The following is a 9,839-nucleotide window of genomic DNA, read 5'->3' on the forward strand; positions in this document are numbered from 1 at the left end:
AGCCATATAAGGAGGACCGACATTTGTAAAGACATGGATAGGACTGGGATTCCTATTAATAGGGGGTTCTTTATCGGTAAATTCCAACATTTATGCCATTAGATTCAACTTACATAAATTTACTATCAATATTAGCAATGGAAAATCGCAATCCAGACCTAAGGTATGAAAAAAAGTAAAAACAAACAATTAACACACTCAAAAAAATCTAGGGATTCAAACCATGGAAACAAGCTTTTCACAGTGAAATCACTAGTTGGTGATGAAATCGAACATCATGTAGATCAAAGTGAAAAGTGGCTATAGATAGAGCGGGTAGAACTAGTTATTCTCACAACCTTCTTAATGTACACGATTTGGTGCAAGTAAACTTAATTTATGCCATCTAGAATGAAGAATACCCATCGAAAAGGTCCAAGTGAGTCTAACCAACGTTTGTTCTAGGTACAACAAAGACTTCCCCTCCGTCGTCACCTTGGGTAATAGCCCTAAGATTATGGTATCAAATGTTACCATGTAAAAAAATTTAACCGGAGAGGACAATCACAGATCCGATGTACACACACGGGTAGAGTAAGAAAGCTCAATTGCCTTGAAAGTTTCTCAACATGGTTAATCTGAGGTTTACTTCCAAGTGACTCCCATGTACCTTTCGATGCCACTTTCAGTATGTGTAAATCACTCTACCGTAACCAATGAAGTCGGTTCGATCACTCCACTGGGTCCGATATGATCTCATGCTTATCTCCTTTTGTAAGGGGAACTTCCTAGAGCCAAATTGTAGTAAATGAATTTACTCCCTATTGCAAGATGCTAATGTTTTTTTGTAGGTTCGGAAATTTAATTCACTTCTCTATTCCAAATCCCTACAACCTGATCTTATGTAGGTGGAAAAGAGCCCTAAAATAACAAAAATTCTAGATTGATTTTAATAGCGTTGATTTTAAGAGCTACTATTTACTCACAGGGTAAATGGATGTGGAACTGATGGTGTTATAACCTAACTCAAAACTTTAATGGAATTAAAAATGATATTGTGATCTTTTCATTTAGGTGAATTCTAGCTAAAGTAAGGAGAGAGGTTCTTTAAAATATTAACTCTAGAATGCACCACTTCTGATTTTCCAGTGCAAATCAAAGCCCTAACTGCCAAACCATGCAATGTAATAAGTGCAATGAAGTTGGCTAGTCAAAACTGTTGTGTTTTTCCTTTGATCTCTTGTTGGAGGTCCACATGTGTAAGATGGGTGGAATTTGACCAATACAAATCCATATTGGGGCTTATAGAAACCAAGTCCAAGAATTATATTTCCTTCTAGAGTGGTGCTGCTACCTTACCTATGGAGATAGCTACAAAAATTGGACTCAGCTATAGAAGCTTGAATTGGCCAAACTATCATTAGTAAAACCAAACATAATATTAATTAATTCATCAAAAGCAAACAAAATGTATGAAAATTAACCACTTTGACTGTTGGAAATATTGATGAGGTGTTCGCGAGATCTTATGGAAAATGGGGTAAGAAACAGATTAAAAAATGGCACAAATGGTTAAAACTGTAAATAACGGTGAAATGATGACAAATCAGTAGCCCAACACTTACATACAGAATGGATGTTCCAAATCTAATGATGAGTCCAAAGTATGGTTGAGTTTCCCCGCCATGTTACTTAGTAGAGGATCCAGTAACATATTCAGCACAAGTGCCAACAACATTAGAGTTAGTCTGAAAGCCCATATGTGTCTTTCTCATTAACCTAGGAACAATTCTTGAAACGATAGATACAGTGGATTCAATTCCATCTATAGTGGAAGAAGAAACATCAACAATGGAAGATGAACATGCATATCCATCGATGAAATGCTTCCGGAATGGAATATGCTAAAATGATATTTGTATCATGTGTAAAATTTAGTTACAATCCACAAAATATGCAGGTATGTTCTAAACCCATGCATAAATTTCTATACCAAACGTTAAATTTGAAAATGTTTTGCAAAATTATTATATTGTATAAAAAAAGTATGTTTGCAGTTCTATCTAAAGGGTTTAATCTGAATGGTCACCACACCTTCCCATTTAGAGAGTTTTGTTAAATGCTTGTAAACTTATGATTTTCTGGTAAGTTATCTCGTGATCTCGTAATGCCAACAAAATGAAAGCAAACCAATTTTATCAAGAAGCATATGCACAATCACTTAAACATATGGTATTTTCTTCCAAAATTCAATCAAACAAACAAATTTTGAATTCATGTCAAAACAATTCTGCCATTTTGAGAAAATTTAAATACATGTACTTCGTGTTGTTTTTGTTTAATATCTAGATTTTGAATTGCATGAACATTTCATGATAAGCTTCATGAGTACCTTGGTTTTATGCAATTTGTACACAACATTTTCAGGATAAGTTTCATGTGTACCTTGTCTTTATAGAAGTTGTATACACAACATTTTCAGACTTACCAAATGCTTTATTAATAATACAAACCCTCTTAACTGACATCCCTTCTATGAATTCCCGATTTGAAAAGCTAACAACTACCTCTTCAAAAATATTGGAGGTGACACGACAAGGAACAAAAGAATAGAGGAGATAAAGGAGACCATAAAAGTAACAGAGGGGGCACGAGATTGTGTACTGAAGGAATATGAATGCATCATGGTCTTTTGTTTCATATTTCATGCTTTATTGTGTTTCTTTACTTCTCTATAACTATTGTAAAGGGATCAATTTAGTACAATGTTATGATAAAAACCATGTGCCTTTTGTTGTAAGTGGAAGGAAGCTTTATTTTTTTCTCTTAAAGTATTTCTTTATGGGGTGAAGGCCTAAATGGTAGCCTTTATCTATAAAAATTCGTATCTGAAAACCCTTGTGTCAACAATGGACGAGTTCTTCAATGTTTAGAAGGCATGTGAGGTATCTAACTAGAACGAAGGTATAAAACTAGCCCAATACAAGATTTGGAATATTTAAATAAATAGAGCTTTTGCAACAACATATGTATGTACTACTAGTAACTCGTAGCAATGCATTTACAGACACTAGGCACACTTCTAGTACACTTACTAGTGACATTAAAATGCATGCTTTGGAGCAATTATAGGGCATAGAGGAACGAGGAGAAGGGAAAAATCTATTCAAAAAGTAACTTGCATGTAAGAAATATTCATGCAAGCGATTGCAGGGAGCATAAGCTATTGCAGGGCACTGAAGTAAGCTATTGCAGGCGCAGAGGAACTGTTCACAAGTAATACTTGCATATCACAAAAGCAACTGAATAGCCATTGTGCCATTTGTAGTGTGAGGCGCTTACAAGAGGCCTTCTTGGCAGTGAAGCCCAATCATACCAAGGTTGTATAAAATTGTGGGTGGGGAGTTGGGCCAGCTAAGGAAAAGAAGGAGAGGGGTGAAAGGATAACTTAAAGTTATTGTGAACCCGGTAGACACCACATAGTAGCAGAAGCTCTTGTAGGGTGTAGAAGAAGGCCATGCTTGAAACCGCCTACCCGGACAGCGTAGCTTGTGGAACCATTCACAAGTAGCAGCTGGTAAGTACATGCAAGTAGCACATGTCCATTACATTCAAACGATCATGTGGCATGGTCTGTGGTCTGCTTACTAGAGGCCTTCTTGGGAGTGAAGCCCAATCATACCAAGGGTGTAGAAAATTGTGCGTGGACAATTAGGCCTATTGAGCAGCTGAGCGGGAGGGGTGAAAGGATAACCTAAAGGAAATATGAACCATGTAGACACCGCAGAGTAGTAGAATCTACTTTACCGCGCAGAAGAAGACCATGCTTGAAACCGCTTACCCCGAAAATGCAACTTGTCAAACCGTTCACAAGTATCAGATGGCAAGTACATGCAAGTAGTGTATGGCCATTACATGCAGATGGCCATGTTGTGTGGTATATGGCATAGAACAACCGATATATAATACCAAACCAAACATTTAATTCTAATAAACTAATGTCAACATTAGTTTATGTACATAAAATACCAATCATATAAATCATTTCAACCAAGAAATCATATGGAAAATCTTATTAGTGGCCAAAATAATTGCATCCATATGATAGATTAAACCTCAATATTTTATAAAAGTGTGACTAAAATCTTAGATTAATTTAATAAGAGATAAATGTCACGAACTAATTTTGATTACTAATAGTCCCATGGCTAAGGACTAATAAATTTGTTTCACTTAAAATTTAAAATTTATTATATAATAAAAAGTATTGTTTTTTTTTTAAATATAAGACACTACCATAAATTTATATACCATAGAATTTAATAATTTAAATTAATTTAAACATATCACAAAATAGATTTATATTATATAACTTCTGTAATCCCAAAACATTTAATACCCATTGAAATTTGGTCTTCCATTTAAACTTTCTAAACTTTCTAAGGTCTTCTACTCGCTTTGACTGAAAAATATCTACCACGAGAAGCCATTTTTATAACGTTTATATACAATGTGAAGGGAAGCCATTTCCGTTAAGGCAGAGAAATCTCAGGCTCTCCTTACGCCTTTGAGAAAAGTAAAATAAGGTAAACAAGATCAAAAGAATAGGCTTGCCATTTCCGTTAAGGCAGAGAAATATCAGGCTCTCCTTACGCCTTTGAGAAAAGTAAAATAAGGTAAACAAGATCAAAAGAATGGGCTTAGCTTAGTAATTGCTTCAACAATGGAAAAGGGAAAATAAGGTAAATAATATCAAAAGAATGGTCTGGGCTTAGTAATTGCTCCACCAAATATCAATAATGAATAAATGGTTGATTGATTCTTTGCTCCTTTAAACTTAACGGTTCTTGCATATAACTTTGCATATAACTTTTATAAATGAGAAGATATCTGATACCGAAAGTAACTCGTAGCAATTCAAACAAAAGCGGTGACACCGTGAAAATGATTGAAATTATTGGCAGCTACAGTGGAACGATTTAGATAACGACCTATGAGAATGAGAATAGCACAGCATCAGATTCTCTTGCTCAGAGAATCACGTTTTATTTAAACATAGATAGAGAAGATATGAGATATTAGAATCATGCAGACGTTGAATATATAACTAAACTAGAAGTTGTACTGCTCGTAGCGGATGAAATGGTCAGTCAGCTGAACTCGAGCACCGATGGCGTTTCCGCAAATGTTCCAGATGCGGCCCACAAGGTTTTTAAGACAAGTGGTGCAATCAGATTGAGAGATTCCGTGATTGCAAACCCCAGTCCCATAGGCGGTGGGTGAGCCTGCGCGCGATGCTTTGTAGTAGTAACCGCTGAAGGCAGTGTTTCCCTCTAGATCTACGAGGAGGGATCCGAGAGTACTATAAAAGGAACTTCCGCTTGGGATCTTCTGCGTGTTACAGCACTGCCCACAACCAGTGCTACTACCATTACTGCCAATGCAAAAGCAAATGAGTCCCTCATCTCGAATGATATATATAACCTCTACAATGGAAAATGAAAAGGGAAAGGCTGGGTGGAAATGTGATTATCAATCTGTTGAGGCAGCCTCCATTTATGGGCCTCCCTGTGGGTAGATGGGCCCGAAACGTACGACTCATTCTAGCGAGAATTATGGATAACACATGTGTGCTGGACGACGGCAACCAATAAATCCCATGCTATTGGGCCATTAATGCATAAGATTTATTGGTTGCCAGTACCTTATGGCTACCATGAGCATGCATGTTGCTTCATGAGCATTTGTTTTCCGATCGCACCATATTTCCGAGCAGGCGAAAGCCAGAGGGACCCAGAGGAATCTGCAATAGACCCACCCGACTCCCGAGCATGTATTTTCACCGTATCTAGTACACAATCTCATTAAGTACTTGACTGGTGATCTTGTTCGATCCAACAGACCGAGTATTAAGTACACGATTTGAATTTTAAATTTCCCCGCCATAGATTTCTACTGTCTACAGATTCCTATCCATTTTAATCTCTTTTATTTATTGGCGCCCATAATCGATCAATCTGCAGGGGGACGCAGCGTTGAGATGGCCGACGGTAGCAGCGGCTTCTTTCTGTGGATGTCTGCTGGGCTTCCTAACCAGCGGTCACATGCTCCGCCGCATCGTGACCAGGAGCCGGTGAGAAAGAGGCTTCTTATCTTGGGGTTTCGCGTTTCTCTGGTACGCCATCATGTGCCTGGGCGGTTTCTTCCACCAGCATTAGCCCGTCCCCCTTCTTTTATAAAACGGATATCATAGGGACGGCCTGCTCCTCGATCTCGATCGTCGCCAGTTCGATTCTCGCAGACGACACATCAGACGCCACGCGTATCTTTCAGCTAGCGATTTATGGTTTCCTGATCTTCTTGGCCGTTTCAGGTTCACAAGCCGTGCGGGAAGTGCTGTACCTGGGGCCAATGGTTTTGTCCATAGTTCCGGCAGCTTGGTTTCTTTGGAAAGTTAATACAGAGGCAGCGGCCAGGCAAACGTCCGAAGCGGTGCGGAAACGTATATGGAAGTGGTCGGCAGTGGCGGTGATGCGGTTGGAGGTGTTGTTGGGGATAAATGGCTGTGCCTACTCTTTGGCTCGAATTTCAGTATAATGTTTTGCGCATTCTTAGGCTGTAACATCGCCCTGTTTGCGTTCTTTCCCATTGTTCTCCTACTCGCGCCGCCCAAGCAAGGAGGAAATCCCAATCTGAAGCGTTCTTGAATAATTTCATTTATTCGTTTCCCCAGTCTGTGGGAATCGATCTTCTGACGTCAATAAAAGGGCCACATAGACCTTCAATTCTGTGATTCTCATCGCTTTATAAGTGCTACTAACTAAAACGATTCTTGATATCGAAATCGATATCTTTCATTGTCTCGGTCGTGGAATTAATATGAACATCGAAGTCGTTTCGCTTTTTATTTATCAAATTTGTTGAGTAGATTATTGCTTTTGAATATGAATTGCACGATGATGATTAAATTGCCAATAATATTTACAACAGTTGATTGATTGAATTAAGTCGAGTTCATACTCCTTGCGGTATTCTTTACATGTAATCTAAGCTTTATTTGTTAATTTTAGTTAGTGAATTTAGTCAAATTTGTGCAAAGCAGTGCTGGCATGGTTCATGTTTGGGAGTTCCTAGTGTGTTTGTTTGTTTTTTTTTTAAACGGGAAAAGGGAATCTGCCTTTCTAGCTGCCACCACAGCAGGTCATTGTACTCAATGAGATTTGAACTTCAATCTGCCCGGGCTTCACCCATGTGACTTATCATCAAACCACACATAGTGTTACACGTTAACACTTTCCACTTTCCGGACGATAGGGAACGTTGTCCACTCTACTCCACGTTCCTATATGATGTGAGTATGGAAAGGGATATTTTTTCATATTTCAGTTGAGTGTCCTTTTCAAAAAAAAATGGAAATGAATATTGCGAAAGAAAAAATATTTAGATAGCAAGTATAATATGAGGCTTTCCTATTTAGAATATGTTTTTTATACTAAAAAATTATAGATAATAATTTTTCAATATTTGAAAAAAAAAATTAATAAAAAAATACATTTTAATATGACCGAAAGAAATAATATAAGTAATTAATGGACTAAATCACTTTGGAGTAAAATAGAGATAGAAATAATAGAAGTAATTAATGGACTAAATCACTTTGGAGTAAAATAGAGATAGGTGCATATGTAATTTTGGATGAAAAATTAGCCCCAACATCATTTGTCACAAAAGTTAAGAGTTTTGAAATGTGCTTGTACACATTTTAGTCTATTTTTAACTTATAAGACCAAATAAAGAGGGAAACTCCTATTTCCACCTCTATAGCAAAGTTATTGCACCTTGACATGCAAGGGGAATAGTGGGTATTGAGTGATCTTTACTTTAAATGGTTAAATGATTAGTTCAAGCTATATGTCTATATATTATGTTTTTGTGGGATTTCTTTAGCTTAGGATTGGCTCTAAGTGATGTCGGGTCTTACTCTACTTCAATGTGTTATTTGAGTTTCACTTTTATCAACATTTACTAATATTTCCCTATCTCCAAATAAAATCTAGCTATTGATTTGAAATGTGTTTAAGAGATTGAATAATATGGAGTTCCAAAAATAATATTTTTATAAAAGTAATGTAGGAGAATATTTGATTACTTGTTAATATTTTTATTTTTTTGAAATATGCTTATTTTTATCGTTTTAATATTTTAATATTTATTTTTAGATAGAGTGTTTTTTACTATTTTACTATTCATATTTATATAGTGAAAAAAGTAAAGTGTAATTTTATGTCTTTTCATGTAATTTAGCATCTCACTATTTAGGTGAAAGGTTTTTTTACCACAAGGCTGGAATTCATTACCACAATATACATACATATTGTACTTTCTTATGAATTTCAAACTATGACCTTATAATAGGAAACACAACATTCCTATTCATTAGGTCCATACATGTTCTACATTTTAATACACACATATAAAATATGTTTACATCATAAAAATATAATTTGCATGTAATAACTTTTGCTATCAATTACTTTTTACATAAGAGGCAGGTACTAAGCAACCACGCTGCATATCACACTTGTTTGGTTTGGAAAATTAGTGATTTATATATGGTTAAATGTTATTATGAATGTTTTTTTAAATGATAGTTCAATTGACACCAAACATGGTAAACACCTACAAAAAAAAAATAAAAAAAAAAATCCTAAAGTTTTTGACAATATAAACAATTGTGGAAATCTCCACTCTCAAACTAATCATAGTTCAATTGTCAAACCAATAGTAGGGACAATCATCACTGGCTACTATTTGCCAATGTAGATTGACTCGTCAATGTTATTCAAGGAAAACCAAGCCACTTGGAATTATCCACTAGTGGTGTTATTCAAAGAAAACCAAGCCACTTGGAATTACCCACTAGTGGTGTTATTCAAAGAAAACCAAATCACTTGGAATTACCCACTAGTGGTCTATAAAAAGGTAGGTTTTTACTCTTGTCAGATACCTTTGAGTTTTGGATCATTAACCTGTTTCCTTACATATGAAAAAGATAAACTCTTATTCTTAACTTACATAAATCATAATATAATAAAAAAATAATTTTTAAATTTTAATTTAATTATTAATTATTATTATTTACTCACTTCTCATGGATATCGAAAATGAAAGTTGGAGTTATGTGTTTAGAGAAATAAAGAAACGACAATGACAATCAGAGGGTAATAATATCATGACATGACATGGTAACGATTATTTCTTATATCTCAATCTAGGTGTTCTCGCGAGGTATCCCACCGCCGTATTGTAGGTGGATGGATTACCCTGTCAGGAGCTATGAAGATAAATACATAAAGTGGACCATGCTATGACAGGGAAGGGACCAAGATGTGTCGGAGTTCACAAATACTTTCCATACCCTTTGCACAAAGCTGGGTACCAAGGATACTGAGTGGCATTTAGTGCTCAAGTATCGCGGCTGTCTACACAAGTACATCTAGGACAAGATGGAGTTCATTGACATTTCCTCACTCGGCACGGCGTATCGGTACGCTATAAATATTTTGCAGAATTTTAAATAGAAGAAGCAGTACTTTGGAGCTGCGAATCCAAAGCAAGGAAAAGGCGCCCCCAAACCATAGAACAAGGGACCAAGCTAAGGCGGGGCTACCCAGGACAACCCGCCGAAGCCGTAAGCAAAGAACAATACCACAAAGACGAAGAAGGACACGAGAAAATGGTGTGAGTTCCATAAGAGCTCCACTCACAATACAATTGAGTGTCGGACCAAGCAGTGATAGGTGGCTGAGTTGAAGGCTTCCAAATCAGACGCAGGTTCCGACTCTGAATCAGAACCCAAT

At 36.5% G+C, this 9,839-nt stretch overlaps 1 pseudogene; it reads left to right on the top strand.

Moving 5' to 3' along the window:
• The first annotated feature begins 6,008 nt into the window (after positions 1-6,008).
• LOC149176617 (uncharacterized) lies at positions 6,009-6,794 on the top strand (annotated as a pseudogene).
• The last annotated feature ends 3,045 nt before the right edge of the window (positions 6,795-9,839 follow it).

The sequence above is a fragment of the Pinus tabuliformis genome, chromosome 4_1 (assembly GCF_031772625.1).
Source record: "Pinus tabuliformis cultivar Carrire ecotype Pingquan chromosome 4_1, CPIR1, whole genome shotgun sequence".
NCBI classification, from domain to species: Eukaryota; Viridiplantae; Streptophyta; class Pinopsida; order Pinales; family Pinaceae; genus Pinus; species Pinus tabuliformis.